The sequence below is a fragment of the Procambarus clarkii genome, chromosome 1, assembly GCF_040958095.1.
Source record: "Procambarus clarkii isolate CNS0578487 chromosome 1, FALCON_Pclarkii_2.0, whole genome shotgun sequence".
Lineage (NCBI taxonomy): Eukaryota > Metazoa > Arthropoda > Malacostraca > Decapoda > Cambaridae > Procambarus > Procambarus clarkii.
The window spans coordinates 12,559,177-12,578,729 of NC_091150.1; the positions used below are offsets into that span (position 1 = coordinate 12,559,177).

The 19,553-nt window shown below is 35.0% G+C and overlaps 1 pseudogene; it reads right to left on the minus strand.

Annotated features, from left to right (window-relative positions):
• Positions 1–19,553, minus strand: part of LOC138359146 (ribonucleoside-diphosphate reductase subunit M2 B-like) — an 87,070-nt pseudogene that overhangs the window by 14,480 nt on the left and 53,037 nt on the right.

Genomic DNA, 19,553 nt, shown 5'->3' on the forward strand with positions numbered 1-19,553 from the left:
CTGGAAGAATAAAAAAAAATAAAAAAAAACATTTTTTAATGTTCCCGGATCCTAGTCATATTTAACACTGAAAAATTATTAGAATATTATACAAGTATATGATTATTAATTACTTACTCCACTTCTGAAAGGCCCCTTCCAATTATAATTTGCACAATACCATCTTCATTACGATAATTGGGAATTTTTGTATAGTAAACTACTTTGAAACGACAATATGGATTTTCAGATGTGAACTCTACTGGTGACATATTGGACGAATAATAACCTGGAATAAAATTCATAAAATTATACTTTATTTTAATTATATACATTTTACAATATTATAAACAACTAGTCAAATCTACTAAGTTTTCCATAATGGTTTACTCACTACCTCATCGAAAAAAAAAAAATCCACATATTTACCTTTACCAAACCCCAAAAAAGCTTGAAGTTGATTCCACTTTCGTAAGACCTCATCATTTTCATTATTGAAGTAGGAAGGAGCACAGATTGCAATATGTAATGCCATTGATGATGAGCCCGGTTGTTGGTGAAGCATCTGAAACTGATGATTGCCCCAATTTGATTCGACCAGTGAAATAAAAACAATGTTCATCGAATCCTCACACATTATGGTGAAACCATTTAACACACCATCTCACCAAATGACCTACAACAGATCACAATTGCCTTATGTTTGTAAATATATATTAATTTAACTAGTCAGTGGTATGAAGAAAACATTCAATACAACATATCACTAACTAGTACAAATCAATAAATATCCAGCGACAGGCCTCCGTTGCAGAAATAGGAAAGCGTCTTTTCTTCACAGAAGTTCGTTTGTCAAATATTATGGAAAAAAAAAAAAACACTTAAATCAATATCATAATGCGCTTCTGTTGATAGGTCGAATTAAAAATTTTAATTAACAACCACACTTCTTTTTGGCAAGACGAAACTTTATAGTTGATCTGGTGGTTTTCAGTCTATGACAAGCAGGCAACCCACAATCATCATTAACACATGAAGACACATGTGTATGCAAGAGGGTTGAATATAAGATTAACACCGAACAATGTGGATGTCTAGAAACTACTACATGATGACGAACCCGGCGAAACATTAGACAAATCGGGGTACAAGTTTTTTTTTGACATGATGCACTGTGGGCAAATTCATACAGCAACACATCGGTTCCATCGTGGTTAGCAAACCATTCTAATATTTGTAATAAACTTTGAGTATTAATTTCACAATAACGTTGTTGTTTTTTATATAGTCTCAGGCGTTATATTAACCAACTTTCTCAAAGCCACATTTTCATCATTGGAATGGATATGGTTTTCTATTTTAACAATAATAGACTTGCTAGTTGAAGTAGTATCTTTTTTCTCTTTTATCTTCTTCTCTTCGGCTCCCTCACTGATATCGCTAATATCATCCTAGAAAGATTAGATTTCATCACAAATGCACCTGAGACATTATTTATTTATTTATTATAATATAGTGTCCAAAGCTTCACCATGCTTATCATAAAATAACTTTTAGGTACTTACACCACAAGATTCCTTGGATAGCTCCATTACACAGTAGCCCGTATTACTACTGAACAGGATTCTGGCATACTGGTTGACTGGACTGGATACAGAGGCTCTTATATATTGTATCACCGGCATATTGCATGGAACTTAATGTAATGATTCATTTCTCTCTTTGAATTATATTCATTGGTGAATATAAAATAGAAAAGTTGATTATCCACCTTAGAGCCCAATCAGCTTTTATCTTAACAGCTGGCAGCGTTTCAATAGCATTAAATAATCTGTTCTGCTCCTGTAAATCTTTTATGTATGTATTAATAAGTAAACTGTACATTTCATTGTGAATATTTTCCATGGCAATCTGAAAACCATAAAAACACGTCGCTTCTGGTATTTGTACTTCTTGGCAGAAACGTTCAACAAGATTTTCATTGACGATACCATCTGATGCGGCAAAAAATGCTAGAACATGTGAAATGAAGTGACGTTCCTCTTCATTAAGTTTCTGTTCCCAATCTACAATATCCTTTGACAAGTCTACTTCTTCAACTGTCCAAAATGATGCTAGCGCCTTCTTATACATTTTAAAGATATCATGATTTTTAATTGGGAACAGTGTAAAACGTCCTGGATTTTTAATCAAAAAGGGTTCAATCATCTGAAAAAATATATAAATAAATAAATAAAATATTTATTTTAACATTGTGTTCACTATCATAGCATAATAAACGAATGAAATTATTGAATTTTGAGTAAAAAAGAGATTAATTTACTACGTACATGTTCTTCCATCCTATATTTTATGTAAACTAAAATAGGTACACATACATATATATATATATATATATATATATATATATATATATATATATATATATATATATATATATATATATATATATATATATATATATATATATATATATATACATATACATACACACACACATATATATACTGTATATATGGTTAGGAAGCCGAAAAAGTTAGGTTAGGTTAGGTTAGGTAGGTTAGGTAGTCGAAAAACAATTAATTCATGAAAACTTGGCTTATTAGGCAAATCAGGTCTTGTATAGTAGGCTAAGTGCTTTTCTTTATTTTTGATAATTTGTTTCCAATTTGTTTATTTGAATTATTACTATTATATTACATTATAATCATGATTTATTGACTTAATTGTGTTAGTTTAGTTTAATGTTATGATAGGATAGGGTAGAAAATTTCTGGAAAAATATATGAATTTTGTTAAAATTTGGCTTATGACCTAGTAACATGAAGAGAGCAGGCAAAATAACCTTGCTCTTTTCGTTGACAGGGCTGGAGCTTATTACTCTGGCGGTGTCTTGTGCTGCTTTTCTTTGACACGCTTCCCAATGAGCAGTATCCATTATAACACCAGGCAGTAATACTTCCTATGTTTTGAAGGCATGCCAATTGAACCTGATTGTGACTCACTGCTGCGTTTGTTGCTATTTACTTCAGTAACAGTATATTCACTCTCTGGGAGAACTTCAGAAGGGTATATAGGGGGTATTTCATTGTTCCAAGTATCAAGTAGATTTGCTCTCAATTTTTCTGAATTGATACTCCCTATATCTTCTGTTAAAATATTTAAAGATTTTAAATGATTAATACTAATGTCTGCAAATTCATATGAAAGATACTTATTTACCAATACAATATTTTGTTCCCAGTCATTCATACTTAAAATAATCTTAACATCTTCAAAATGTTTTAAATTAAAGTTTTCCACTTTATTTATTGAGGGCCAAGTAATTGAAGCACATTTTATAATAATTATTTCACTGTTTTGAAGATCAATTAATACGTCGGTGTTATAAATATATGTGGGGGGCTTCTATGGGGTACTGGTACTATTAAGGGGTAAGGGTAGTTAGAAGACAAGAGTATCAAATATGGGAGAGCTAAAAGGCCCGGCCCCCAAAATAAACTATCCACAGTAGTAATAACTTGCTACTAGACCATATATGTTAGTCTAAGGGTTGATCAATGCGCTCCCACATAGGAAGAAGGGATACTCTGTAATTCATGTACTTATTTATTAACCCCTTAACAACCCCCCATATACACTCACACCAATAACAATAATACTAACTTTACCACACTATCTTACGTTAAAAGCCTTGGTCCACCTAGACAGGATACAAGGTTTACACTAATAACAAGCTAGGGTAAAGTACTACTGGATAAGCACTGAAGCTGGATGCAGCTTAGGGTAGTGAGACCATGTGGTACCCTAATACAAAACACAACACTTAGGGGTACCCAAAACACTGGCAAATACTATCCCCAGGTCTCACCAATATTTACTACCAGAGTAGGCACACTTAACACCATATAATACTTAACTTAAGGGTACAGGAACTTAGGGTAAGGGAAATAAGTAAGAGGAGAAGGGAGGAGATTAGGGGTGCAGCCACAGAGTAGGTCTAGTCCGCACGAACACCAGCCAGAGAAGAGAGAGCTCCTAGCGACCAGCTGGCCTCCCTCATGTCGTGGTGCCGGAAGGAGCCTAATTGATCGTGCAGCTAAGCACATTAAAGATCTTTCCCTATGCAATGTATTGTTACTTTACAAATGATTAGAAAGTATTAGTAAGCAAAGTTGGTGCCTATGTTATTATTTAATAATCAACCCCCAGCTCAGTCTTTAAATGCTCTTTGAGAAACAACAATAGTCTTACGTCTGGCAGGGAAGATACAAACAATTGCCGCTAGTGATGCACCCAACTGTACTACCAGAAAGTTTAATAGCTCAATTTTGACCTCTGGTTTCCACTGGAGAACCCAGGGTCGTAACACTCCTCCCCCCTTCAGAGAAAAAAAAATGTGACTACTAGAATAGTAGTCATATTTTTTGTAAGAGTATACAGAGAATAAAAAGAAAAAACATATGACAAAAACAAAAAATCAATCAAAAACAATTTCTCTGCAAAAAAAAAAAATACAAAGGAGTTCTCTGAAAGAAAAAAAAAACATACACAAAAAAATAAAAGAACAGGGAAGTAAATAAATTGGACACGGAATATTTAATGTCACAGGAGAACCTAAAAAAAAATTAACTAAAGCATGACAGTTGGTAAATGGCTTTCTGTGGCTCAGATGAATGTTATTCAGGCAACCGGGACAGAGTGTCGGCTATCACGTTGAGTCTGCCCGGTAGGTGGGTAATGGAACGATTGAAGTCCTGTAGGTACAATGCCCACCTGAGGATGCGTTTATTCTTACCCTTCATCTGAGTCAGGAAGACTAGTGGGTTATGGTCCGTGTACACTTCTACTATATTACCTGTGAGGTAAACTTCGAACTTTTTACATGTTAACACTAGCGCCAACGCCTCTTTTTCTACCACTGAATAATTGCGTTGCGCCTTGTCGAATTTCAGAGTAATAATATACTGGGTGTTCCACCTGATCATCCCCAGTTTGCAACAACACTGCACCAGCACCCGAGTCAGACGCGTCAACATGAATTTTAAACGGTCGGTCGAACCTTGGACTAGCAAGCACTGGGGCGGAAGCTAAGATCAATTTCAAATTTTTAAATGCCTCTGCACAGTCTGATGACCACTTAAATTTAACGGCTTTCCGCAACAAGTCTGTGAGAGGAGTGGCAACACTGGAAAAGTTCTGACAAAAACGTCGATAGTACGCACACATACCGATAAATCTTTGAACGTCCTTTTTAGACTTTAGTACTGGATACTCCAGAATGGCACCGATTTTATCTTGCTGAGGTAACACTTTTCCTTGGCCCACTTCATAACCGAGGTACGTCACTGTGCCTTGGCCAAAATGACACTTTTTAGCATTTAAGGTAAGATTTGCCCTTTTCAAGATGGCAAACAACTGGCGTAACCTAGCTATGTGGTCAGCCCAATTACTGTCAAACAGCACGATATCATCTAAATACGCCCGACAATTTGGCACCTTAGCGAGTAGAGAGTTCAAGAGTCTCTGGAACGTGGCCGGAGCATTACGCAAGCTGAACGGTAACACTTGATACTCAAAAACACCCTCGGGTGTCACAAACGCCGTTAGCTGTTTAGCACGTTCAGTGAGTGGGATTTGATAATACCCCCTCGAGAGGTCGAATTTCGAAACGTACTTGGCATTTCCCAACTCGTCGATGCAGTCCTCGAGGAGGGGCAGCGGATAGGCATCCACAATGGTCACCTTGTTGAGCTGCCGATAGTCGGTGCATAATCGCCAGGAGCCGTCTGGTTTGGGGACCAAAAGGCAGGGCGAGCACCAAGAGCCCTGGCTCGGCCGGATGAGGCCGTGCTGGAGCAAGAAGTCGACCTCCTTCCATACGATGGCCTTTTCTGGACTCATCCGATAGGGTTGAAGGCGAATGGGAGTGTAGTCCGTCAACTCGACATCATGGCAAATGGCATCAGTCTGGGTCGGGACCTCCCCGAACAGACTGGAGAATTCATCAACCAACGACTGCACCTCTTCACGTTGGGCCATCTGCAAATGGGACAGTCCCTCCACATCATTCACAGAACTAGAATTATTGAAAATGAGATTAGTTGGGTCCCCAGAACAATCATCCCCTCTCTCACTGGAAATGGAAACATTGGTTAGTGCAATGGGCCTGGGGCCCTGGAACTTCTTCAGTCGATTTACATGTATGAGCATTACCTGGTTACGTTTGTCAGAGTGCCTCACTTTGTACGTGAGGTCCCCAGTCTTTTCTGTCACAATGTAGGGGCCTTCGTACTTGTGGGACATAGTGTTCCCTAGTCGAGGCTTTAATACCAGGACAGGGTCGCCAGGCTGAAATACCCGTAACTTAGATTTAGCATCATTACGTTCTTTCATCTTTTCTTGGGCCTTGCCAAGATACTTTAATGCAGCCGCCTTGCAGTCCTTGAGTCTCTGGTGGTGTTGCGCAAAGAAAGCCGAACCTTCGGTTAACGTTACGTTCCCTAACAGATTCTCCTGTAACATTTGCAAGGGTCCAGGAACTTTATGGCCAAAGACTAACTCAAAAGGAGAACAGCCCAGTGAACTTTGTAATCCCTCTCTGGCCGCAAACAAAACATACGGTAAATTCTCATCCCAGAAGGTGTGGGAACTCTCGCACGATGTCTTCAACATCTGCTTCAGAGTTAGATGGAAACGTTCAATTACCCCCTGACTCTGTGGATGGTATGGGCTGGAAACCTTATGAGTTATTCCATGTTCCTTACAAAATTGCTCAAAAACATCAGACTTAAAATTAGTACCATTGTCAGTTTGCACGATCCGAGGCAGTCCAAAAGTGGAAAAAAATTGCAACATACGAGCAACAACAGTTTTTGCTCGGATGTTCCTTACAGCAAAAGCCTCTGGGTAACGAGTAGTGCTACACATCATCGTGATTAGGTAAATATTACCAGACTTAGTTCTAGGTAATGGTCCAACACAGTCCATTACCACATGAGAAAATGGTTCCTCTGGCACAACAATAGGCCTTAGAGGAGCTTTAGGTGGAGTCTGGTTTGGTTTCACAACCAGTTGACAAACAACACACGCATTACAAAATTTTGCCACATCGCTTTTCAGCTTGGGCCAGAAAAAATACTTTAAAATTTTGTGATACGTAATATTTATACCTTGATGTCCCTCCATAGGATCATCATGAGCAGCTGCCAAAACTCTTTCTCTATAGCAGGTCGGCAACATAACCTCGTGTACTACCTCCCACTCATTTGACAAGGGAGCACTCTGTGGTCTCCATTTTCTCATCAAAATCCGATCATTGTAGTAGTACCCAGTTGCTGCGTCTACAATTTCCTCCATAGAGACAGCTGTCTCATGACAATCTGCAAGAGTGGGGTCAGCTTTCTGTAACTCACTCAAGGAGGCATCTAGGCCTTGGTCAGATGCCATTGGCCGAGGCTCAACAGTGTTCTCCTCCACCTCCCCACTACTCTCTGTAGATGGCGGTGGCAGGCTCTCCACAATGTCCTCGGCCACGTCATCGAGTCGGGCCATGAATGTGTCCGCAAGGTCCACTTGGTTTTCACCACTCGGAAAGCTCCTCGTGACCTCGGGATTTACCACCTTGGCAAGCACAGGGCTGCCCTTACATTTAAGTTCCATAGACCTGGTCACCGCGCACGCAGGGTACACAACATTATCCTCTGCGGCGGGTGGATCCAGGCAAACCTTAAGGGTAGGCAACATAATAGGCAGTCTGGAGTCCCCTACCTTATCCCCTGCTAAATCATTACCAACTATTACATCAACATTAGGGAAAGGTAGGTATGAAGTGACTCCGACTGTACAAACACCCTTGTGGAAATCAGATTCCAGGGTAACCTTATGTAGGGGTACTGCTCGAGTATCACTAGTGACACCCTCGACCAGTACCACCTCTCCAGTGTCGAGAGTGTTGGCACCTTGCAACGCACTCTCTAAAATTAAAGTCTGGATGGCACCGGTGTCTCGGAAGATCACCACGTCCTTCCAGGAAGAACCCTCAGACAAAAGTAGTCTCCCTTTCGATAAGAATGGGGTAAGCAAGTCCAACCACTGTGGGTTGGAAGTCTTACTCCCTAACCCTTCCGAAGGCCTCAAGCCCTGTGTCACAACTAGAGCATTGGGTCTTTTTTCTGGGTACAGTTGCCAACAACGGCTAATATTGTGGTTTGAACGATTACAGTGACCACAAAAACGTCGGGGAGAAGAGACATTACTAACAGAATTACCCTTCGGTTCACCCTTAGGTGCCGTGGGGCTAGACACTTTAACAGGGTTAGTTATGTCTGAAACAGAAGGTGCATTAGGTAAAGGGTTAGAATGAGCTGGTCTGGACTGGCTGTGGGTATAAGTTTTGCTACTCTGTGGGGTATAATTATTTCTATTGGGCCGTTTGCCCGCCAATTGGTAGTTTTCTGCCAACTTGGCCAAATCCCCTATTTTAGAATTTAACTCTATCCTTCCTTTAATGTACTGTGAAACATTCTCTGGCATAATATCTATAAAATGCTCCATTAAAATTAAGTTCCTGAGAGCCTCGTATGTTTCGGCTTTCGCCGAGCGAATCCATCTATCAAACAATCGAATTTGATCATTCACAAATTCAGTGAGCGGTTGGTTGTGAGTAGGCCTAAGGTTACGATAAACTTGGCGGTGAGCTTCAGGAGTAATTTCATATGCCCGGAAAATACATTCCCTGACTTTATCATATTCGAAACACTCGTCGTCAGGCATGTTTATGAAAATATCTTGTGCTTTACCCCTAAGTCTTCCCTGTAGGATTTTCACCCACTCTTCCTTTGGCCAGTTCATGGACATGGCCAATCTCTGAAAATGGTTGAAAAACCTTTCAGGGTCTGACTCGGAAAATTCAGGCAAATTATGCTTTTTCTCATAATGCCTGGGATTTGAATCCCCGGCAGGTGGAGGTCCAGTGGCATTCGCTCTAATTCTAGCCTCCTCGGTTTTGAGTTTTTGCTCCTCTAATTTTATTTTTGCTAACTCTAAAGCTAATTCTCTATCCCTATGAGTTGCACTTTCTGCTTGGCTAGGCTGGCATAAAGGTGTATCACTTGCCAATAGTTCTTCATCAATACAATGTTGTAATATTTCATTCACCAAAGTCCACTTTTTATCTGCGACATTTAATTCTAGGTCAAATTCCTTGCCTAACAATACTAAATTAGACTTGGTAAGTTTCTTTATCTCTACTGCTGAAGGCTCCCTTGCCAGTCTTTGCATTTCAGAAGACATCACTAATAATTTCAGTTCCCAGCCAAAGAAAAAATTAAAAAATAAAAATTGGAAAAAAACAAAAATTTGCACGGCCCCTAACACAAGGCCACACTAACCTTAATCGTGAAGGAATCCAGCTGGGTGTCAGTAAGTGCAAGAATGTCCTTTGCTAGATGAGCTGGACCCTAGGCTAGCTCACAACCGTTCTGCGGAAAACAAAAAATTTTAATTTTGGCACTCAAGAATCTAATTTTTTACACTTATAATGTTCCTCCCGGACTGGCCAACCACTTGTTATAAATATATGTGGGGGGCTTCTATGGGGTACTGGTACTATTAAGGGGTAAGGGTAGTTAGAAGACAAGAGTATCAAATATGGGAGAGCTAAAAGGCCCGGCCCCCAAAATAAACTATCCACAGTAGTAATAACTTGCTACTAGACCATATATGTTAGTCTAAGGGTTGATCAATGCGCTCCCACATAGGAAGAAGGGATACTCTGTAATTCATGTACTTATTTATTAACCCCCTTAACAACCCCCCATATACACTCACACCAATAACAATAATACTAACTTTACCACACTATCTTACGTTAAAAGCCTTGGTCCACCTAGACAGGATACAAGGTTTACACTAATAACAAGCTAGGGTAAAGTACTACTGGATAAGCACTGAAGCTGGATGCAGCTTAGGGTAGTGAGACCATGTGGTACCCTAATACAAAACACAACACTTAGGGGTACCCAAAACACTGGCAAATACTATCCCCAGGTCTCACCAATATTTACTACCAGAGTAGGCACACTTAACACCATATAATACTTAACTTAAGGGTACAGGAACTTAGGGTAAGGGAAATAAGTAAGAGGAGAAGGGAGGAGATTAGGGGTGCAGCCACAGAGTAGGTCTCGTCCGCACGAACACCAGCCAGAGAAGAGAGAGCTCCTAGCGACCAGCTGGCCTCCCTCATGTCGTGGTGCCGGAAGGAGCCTAATTGATCGTGCAGCTAAGCACATTGAAGATCTTCCCCTATGCAATGTATTGTTACTTTACAAACGATTAGAAAGTATTAGTAAGCAAAGTTGGTGCCTATGTTATTATTTAATAATCAACCCCCAGCTCAGTCTTTAAATGCTCTTTGAGAAACAACAATAGTCTTACGTCTGGCAGGGAAGATACAAACAATTGCTGCAAGTGATGCACCCAACTGTACTACCAGAAAGTTTAATAGCTCAATTTTGACCTCTGGTTTCCACTGGAGAACCCAGGGTCGTAACAGTCGGCAAATGTTTTTCTTACATTTATCGATGAAACATTATCTAATATAAGTAAAAATGAATTTTCCACTAAATGATACAAGTTGATTGTTGGATTAAAGTTTTGTAAAAATTCCACTTTTATTTTTAAATTATTTCTCCATATGACAATTTTATCCCACACTTGAATTATATTTTGGGGGGCTGTTAGTATTATAACAGAATATTTTCTGGGGTAGATTTCATATTGCTTTTTCATGGTTTCCAAAAAAAAAAAGCAACTGCGCCACCCTTGCTGACAGTTGGGATCTTGAAGAACAAATAGAACCAATATCACCATCACTTTATAATTATCTGAAAATGATAAAAAAAAAATAGTTCCTTGTATATTATAAGCTCATAAATATATAAAGATGTGTTGATACAAGAGTAGAATGAATAATTTGTTCCACAAGAACAAATCTACATACCTTATTTTTTATATAATTATCTTTTTAGTAATAATATTTAAACAGGTTACTATATCATGCTTTATAGTATTATAAATCCTACATTTTAACCGTGATCCTAAATTTAACCACAGCAAATGGATCCTTCATTATATTAATATTTTTTGCCCACATTTTACATTTTATAATATTTTCACCTGGGCTAAGTTTCAATTGAATAGGAAGAAGTGGGGCATAATATCCATCTATATGTTCCTTGGTTGGAAAATAATAAACAGGAAAACCTTGCGGAGTATATTTGTTTGGACTATTAACCCAAATATGTGAACAAGATACCCATACACATTTTGGTAACTTATTACCATTAGCAATTGAGCTTTTCTTCATATTTTCACGCAGGCTTGTAATCTCATGATCTGCAGAGGGTGGAAGATCTTCAATTCTATCATATACATTAGGTAAAAAATTTGGAAGATTACGAATAGATAATCAAATTATCGGTGTTAAGGTATTAAAATACCAATTCTCTTTTCTAAATTGATCAAATATGGATGTATCAAATTTACAAAATACATTATTATTTTCATCATTAGGATTAATCGTTGTATCATCATTACAATTAACTGTATTTACATGAGAAATCATAACGTAACCACGATTTTGGTCCATATAATACTTACTTTCAAAGACAACATACAGACCAGCAGGTTTAGTATTAGTTTTTGTAATGAAATTCATTGACAGTTGAGGATGCTGAGTTGAAATTGTTGACCTATTTCTTGAATAATATAAATATATAATTAAAAAGATCACAATTAAAAATATCATAAATATTATAATATATAAGGAATTTGATAGTGACATTATTATTTTATTTTATATAAAAAAATGTCTCTCACATCTAAACTAATAATGTATACTAATGATTATATTATATATATAACGAAACAACATTCTTGTTGACTTAGTTGTGTTAGTTTTGATACGACGGTCATTTAGTCAATATGTGAGGTTACCTGCAGGGGTCACGACTATCCTCAGTTCTAATCTACACATGAATAATCTTCCATTTAGACCACCACACAGCTGAGTGGATACGAACATTAGATAGCGTCTTTCACCCTGATACCCCTGTTTCATAGCAGTGCTGTCAGGGGCTGCTTCCTGGGGGTAGAAATAGGCCTGGTCTAGGACTGGTCTGCGGGGACACTAAATAGTCCCTAAATCATCTCAAGATAATCTCAGGATATTTAGTATATATATATATATATATATATATATATATATATATATATATATATATATATATATATATATATATATATATATATATTAAATTATTGTTGACTCGAGCTCCTTCTTTATCTGTGATATAAATGCTAAAATTATATTGATCTCATTTTCAATTACATCAGTTAGAATATTATCTCTGTGTGATGTTAATGTTTCACTAAAGGCTTCCTCAAGAACTGTTGGAGTATAATTCAACAAATGAAGGCAACCATAATTATGAACATGTTGAGCCACATTACATTTGATTTCATCTGTATGGAATGAGCTGTAAATAATCTGTGCATGACATAAACCATATGGATTCTGGCAATTCAGTTGTTGATTAACATTATTAGATATTGGTGATGGTGGAGATGATGTTAGTTCAAGTTGAGATGGTGGTTGGGAAGAAGAAGGTAGTCTAGGATTATGAATAGGTTTTTGTGATGTAACTTTATATGGATTTTGGGAGTGAGTGGGTTTTAAGGTAATATTCCCTTGTAAGGTCAAATAATTGCGTACCAATGTATGTTGTTTATGTATAACTCCTCCACCATTAGCAATCCATATAATAGTTACAAATAGAGAGTGTAACATATCGAGAAGTAGACGACAATTACTTTGAGCTAAATAATTATGATATATTTTGAAGTCTTTGCTAGCTATTATTAAATTTTCTTTGCATTTAACTTTGATTCTATTTAGAGTATTACTTTCAATATTTTCAATATTTTCAGTACGTTGTATTAAAGATTGGGGATGAGAAAACACAATATCTTTAATTTTTTTGGTTTCAGCATGAGGTGAAAATAAATAATGAAGGAGACTAAATGACATAATATAAAATTTCCCTGTTTCAGAAACCAGCAAACGATTTGGATGTATTAGATAGGGAAAATATTTAATTATATTAAATACTTGGTGAATTTTATTGATCAAATCGCTCAATTGGGTTAAATATATTAAACGCTTAGAAATAGAAAATAAATCACACAAGCCCAAAATGGGACGAATTCCCAATAAATCAGTATTATGATCTTTACTATCAATTGCACAATCATTAGTTCCTAGCTTCCACATATTATCAAACATTTCTACCGATCGACCATCTATAAGTCTAAATCTGTGAGAGGGATTTGCAACAAGGGAATTTAGATCATGTTCATTTAAGAGATAAAGTGGCGTAATATTATTCTTGAAACCACCTAAGAGTAAATCAGCTGTAATTTGGCCATTGGTTTCGTGAGAAAAAATATGATGAGGGCTAATGTATATTATCTGAATTTCTTTAGGTATAATTTTCTTTGAAAGATAAAGTGAATCTAATGACTGGCCCAGTATACCTAGTGGCTTCATTTCACATAATACAGGATGTATATGGAGTATATTATCTTTTCCATAATATTGGAATGAAGAAAAATTTGAAAGTTTTAAACATAAATTTTGATTCATAATTAGAGTTAGGCCTAGTAAAAACTTGTCATTGATCTTATTATTATCAATTAGAAGATTTTTATTCATTTTTTTTATAACCTATACCAATTTCTTTCTATGATTAAATAGTTGTTTTCTTTGTTTATTTGTGTATTTGCGATTTACCATAATTTTTCTGAAATAAATTCTAAACAGCCCACTGGTGTGAAGCTGGTACAACACACTAGTGTGTCTGGTGACTGGTACAACACACTAGTGTCTCTGGTGACTGGATCACTTATCAGTGATCTGTTGTCTGGCTCCCCTGGTATAAATATACAAAAACAGAGCTGTGGTAAACACCTACAGTAACAGACCATGGTAAATTTATAGAAGAAAATTGAAAATATATTTTCAAAAATTATGGTAAATAAATAAATATATGCTTGTATTAGAATTTTTTCATTATATATGAAGTTATTCTTATTATAACAAAACAGGGTTCACATGAAAACCATATAGATATAGCAGATTGGATGATTCCATTTTTTAAAAAATATTTTACAGATTGTCTGTCATATAAACCATAAAGGTATTTTTATGGTTAGGTATTTAGTAGTGTCAATATTGTAGCCTTACCTAAATATCTATATGACCAAACCTAAAATCAACCCTACCTAAATATGAACTGATTTAAAAAAAAAAAAAAAAAAATATAGTTCAATTTAAAATGAACATATCATAGAATTTTTTAGCCTTTGAATATTCAAGAAAGGTACACCTAACACTTGTAAATGTAATTTTTCCTGTATTTATGAAACCATTGACCAGTCCTTGTTCAGTAGTCACTGTCCCGATAATCACTTCCGAACATGAGTATTGAATATCAATCTGACTTCCTGTTCGTTGGTTATCATTGACTATAACAGCATGTCCAAACATGTAATCACCACATTCATTATGGGTTAAAACATTAAATTTCCTAAGAGTATCATGTGAATATGCTGGATCTCTTAACAATGATAAACATAAATTTATGTAAGTGTCTCGCTTTAGTGGAATAGTTGATCTCATATTCCAGCAATCTTCCAACTTGGAGATGATATAAATTTTCCTTTTACCATGAATACCATGGACACTGATAAGCATGTCCACCACTTTCTTTACTCGCTCATTAATTAAAAGTTCAAAAAATTTATCTTCAAAAGTGGGATTTTTCTTGATAATTTTAGGGGTTTTGTTGATTTTGGTGATTTTGGAGGACGATACCATGATGATTATTGCTAGAATATCCTCCTGAAAAAAACATGAAAATAACGTGTTTAGAAAATAGATCTAAATGGGACCAAACCATACTATTCATGTCATATATACACCAATTCCATTCCATTTTAGTTTGACTGAAATAACTACTTGCCTTTTAGTGCCACTAGTTATCCTTGTGATGAGTCTAGGAACCTTAATGGTTATATCTTGGTACAGAACCCATATTTTATATCTTTGTTAAAAAAAAAAATATATATAATATTATTCAAAAGTACATAATGTTATTACACAATCTTTATCTTGCGATTATATCAATTAAAATAGTATATTTATAAATCAAAAAGAATATCCTGACAGAATACGTCTACATCCCGGAGAAGTAAAGTCTATAGATTTCCCTTATTCTGTTATTTATTCGTTGTTAATCAAAAAACCCATTTCAAATTTTAATTTCAAACACTTGACATGAAGGTAGACTTGGAGGTTTATGTGTACTAGCATGTTTTAAATTTATCTTTATATACATTATCTTCCATACATGATCATTTGGACTGCATACCATACCCGTTTCTTGTTCAAAAATTCCCACACATGAGTTTCGGATATGTATGGTGCCACAACAACTGATTTTGACCATACCAAAATTGGATTGATAAGCTTGTATTCCATTTTCTAAATTAGGACTGAACTGAATCTTATACTCTTGAAATGTTTGTTTTAAAAGTTGGAAAGTATTTCCTCCTCCAAAAGCATGTCTCTCACTATTTGACTGGCCAATTAAGTAAATATCAGTGTAACTGTTGTCATAAAAAATATCACCTCGAAAAGTATCTCCGGGTTGGTGGAAACACTCTGGCTGCAAACGATTAATCATTCTAAAATACCACTTACAAAATTTTTGTATAAACTCGTCACTTCTTATAACTTCCATTTTATGTTCTACCGGGGAAAGAACACCACATACAAATTTGTTTTTTTCATTAACAGTTCGAATAGAAGTTTTAGGAACATCATCACATAAGACAGGTTGGTTTTTTTCATTATTTGTTTGAGTAAAAGTTTTAATTTCACTCTCTTCTGTCTGATGCTGTAATAGTGTACTTATATATGAATCACATTGACATTGTACTGTTCCTAAATTTGTACGTTCTGCAGTACCCATAAAACTACATTGTTTAGGATTTTTAATTATATTCTTGGTTTCACCAATTGTATATTGAATAAAACTTGGATTGGAACATAAAATGATGTTCGTATTTCCAGGTATTAAGAGTTGGATAGCACTTGTAATTTCGGTTTGGGGGTTTGAATGTGCTCTACCTTGTTCAGTTGAATATCCGATACCTATTTTACCATGCTGCTTTGTCCAAAACTCTTTTACAGCTATTACCAATTCCATTTTCTTAGCAAAAGGCATTGATGGTACTTGATTTTTATAGAGGTAGTTAAAAAGATTTTGGGCAGTAAGACGTCGATAAGAAAACAAGCGTTTCAAGTCTGAAGTATAACATAAAATTATATTTAGGGCCTCTTGAGAACTTTTAGGTGAAAGGCAATGATTACCTGTTGATGTCTGAGCAAGACATCTAATATCTTCAGGGCTCAGTGTTTTTAACAAATCACGTACATTGGCTTCATAAGGGGAATTTATGAGGTTCATAACATATAGGAAGGAATACAACACTAAGAATGGAGATAAATAATATAAAAGTCTATTTATTTACTTACTTCTTTATTTATTATATAAATATATAGAAAGTACATTAATGTACATAATAAAACTGAATGTAGCCTCCAAAAAATATCATTGAGTCAATGTCGCTATAGAGCGACACACACAGGATACTGTCTCTGACCACACCCTTGTCGAGTCCACTTCCTCCACACCTATCGCACTGTAATAATCCATTCCGTGTCCAATCATAGTAAGAGTCACTCACCACTGATAATTGTACTTTTGACCAGAAGAGGGCGCCTTCTTTTCCCATACTTGTGGGTGACGGCTCATAGATAGCAGCGCTGCCATCGCTTCTCCATTCTCTGTGGAGGCGTCGGGTCCATAACACAATTACAATGAGAGCCATATTTATAAATGGTGAAATAGAAATACTCACTCATTGTTAACAAAATTTATTTAGGGTTGGGGTTTGAATAGGGTAGTATCATCATATTTTTGTCTCAAATTTCACAAATAATAGGTAATTGGGATTAACATAGTAGTATATCAAAAGGCCCTTCTTACAATAATGTCAGTCCAAAAATTAAAACTCTTTATTGAGGATTAAGTTATTATATCTTAGCCAATAGCCAAGGCTACCTACCACGCTACATACCACCAAAGTACAGCTCACCACCCATATATTTTCCTTCAATGTTGGAATGATTGGAATTACCAATTTAAAATTTCAAGTCATATATACGATATATATGGGAATTTAGGGGATATTACAAAAAAAACATACCAATTTAAAAACACCATGTAAAATAATTATAACATTTAAAATTGTGAAAACAATTGTTAATATAATGAAAAATTTCTTAACAAATAATGATATCGTTTTCTTCGTGTGTGTAATACCTATATAAATGGTCCCATTTGTAACATATTTACTGTTATTTATATTTAAACTATTATCAAGGATTGTAATGTTATATTTTTCATATAACCAACACATTATGACATTCAAATTATCTTGTAAATTATTACACACCTGAGTTTCGTTATTGATACCTCCTACTATTATAGACAAGTGATTCCAACATAGTAGTATATTTTTATAATCCCACAATACAGAAAATTTCATATATTTAACAGGAGTCTTAATCATATATGCATCTTTAATAAAAGATAAATTTTGTACATTTTCATTATAACTTTGTACATTTTCATTATTATAATAACGGCATTCTATTAAAATTGACGCTAAGTTAGTTATGTTTATTTGGTTTGGAAGTATAATAGATGAATTTCGTCCTATTAGTATATATACCTGTATAGTGTCTTTAAAGTTTAACTGGAACTCGAACCATTCTTGTTGTGATAGTAAATCATATATATTGAAAAGTTCTTCATGTTTATATTTAATTTGCTCATCACCTCTATCAAACCAGTATTTAATTGAATCTTTCAATACTATAACTTCATTGCAATCATACTCTTGATTCATTGGAATTACTGGAATAATTATTAATAATAATAATAATATTAATATTAATAATAATAATAAAAGGGTTGGAATCATTTTCAAGCCACAAAATAAACTAAAAATAATATAACATTAAAGCTTGTTTTTATATTTTAATCTTTCAACATTTAGTAAAAAATATATGGTTATGGATGTCATTATTAACAATCAAGGAAATCAGCAACCAAAAGCAGATCTAGAGCAATATTATTTTCAATTGGAAATTCAGGATCAGTAGTAATCTCATTTTTCTTGAATTGAGTATTGTAGGTGAAATATGTACACACTTTTTGAAGAAGATATGATCTGAAGAAATAAAATAAAAAAATAAAAGTATTATAATTATTTATTTATTATATACAGTTTATATGTTTCTCTAAATAACAGTTTATCTCTAAATATAACAGTTTATATAATAACACTTTGTTCTAACAGCTTTATACTTACGGAATTGTTTTAAAATGGATTTCATTTTTTTCATTTTCAATACACTTTTTGAACTTGACATCATAGCTTGAATTAAATTTGAGGTGAAGGCATCTTTCCTTTTAATGATGAATTCATGGTCATCACATGATATTAACTTGATGTATGTGGAATTAGGACCTTCACATCCACCATAGAAAATCTGGTAATATTGTGTTAGTGTTTTTTATCATCCAAAAACATTCAATCCTATTTTACATCATCTCATCATGATAAAACTCAATATGTATATTGTGGAGGTTTCTCTACATTTAAGTTATCATTTTTCATAGCTAACCAAATTTCTTCGGAATGGGGTTTACTTGGATGAAAAAATTCATTTACAAGAAATTTAAGAAATATTTGAGCATCCTCAGTAACCCACATATTACAACAATTGTTTGCATAAACATAATATATGTGAACATATACCAAACAATTATTATACTTAATTCTTGCTGTTATGGTGGAATACCAACCATAATAAATGAAATAATTATATATCCGGTCCATATGGTCATATTTAATAAAATCTTGAAATCCGGATTCGGATAATTCTTCTTTAGTGAATGTACATTTTTCTAAGCATTCAACTTTACATTTAGTTTCAAGAAATATCCTATCTAGCTCACTTTTCAATTCTTTAATTTTTTTAAAATTAGAGTCATATTTAAATGGAGCTTCAAATTTATTTCTAAAAAACTTGATTTTTTCATATTCCTCTTCATTTACCTTTTTATCTTCATCTTCTTCAATTACCTTTATATCTTCGTCTCCCTCTTCAGTTACCTTTTTATCTTCATCTTCTCCCCTTTCTTCATCTCCCTTTTCATCTTCAACTCCTTCTTCATTTACTTTCCTCTCTTCATCATTTCCCAATTTCTCAATGCCAACTGCTTCCCCATTACCAATATCCATTTGGTTCATTTTTCCCCACCTGAAAAATATATATATTATAATTGAAATAGTCTGGTGTATTGAAATAGACT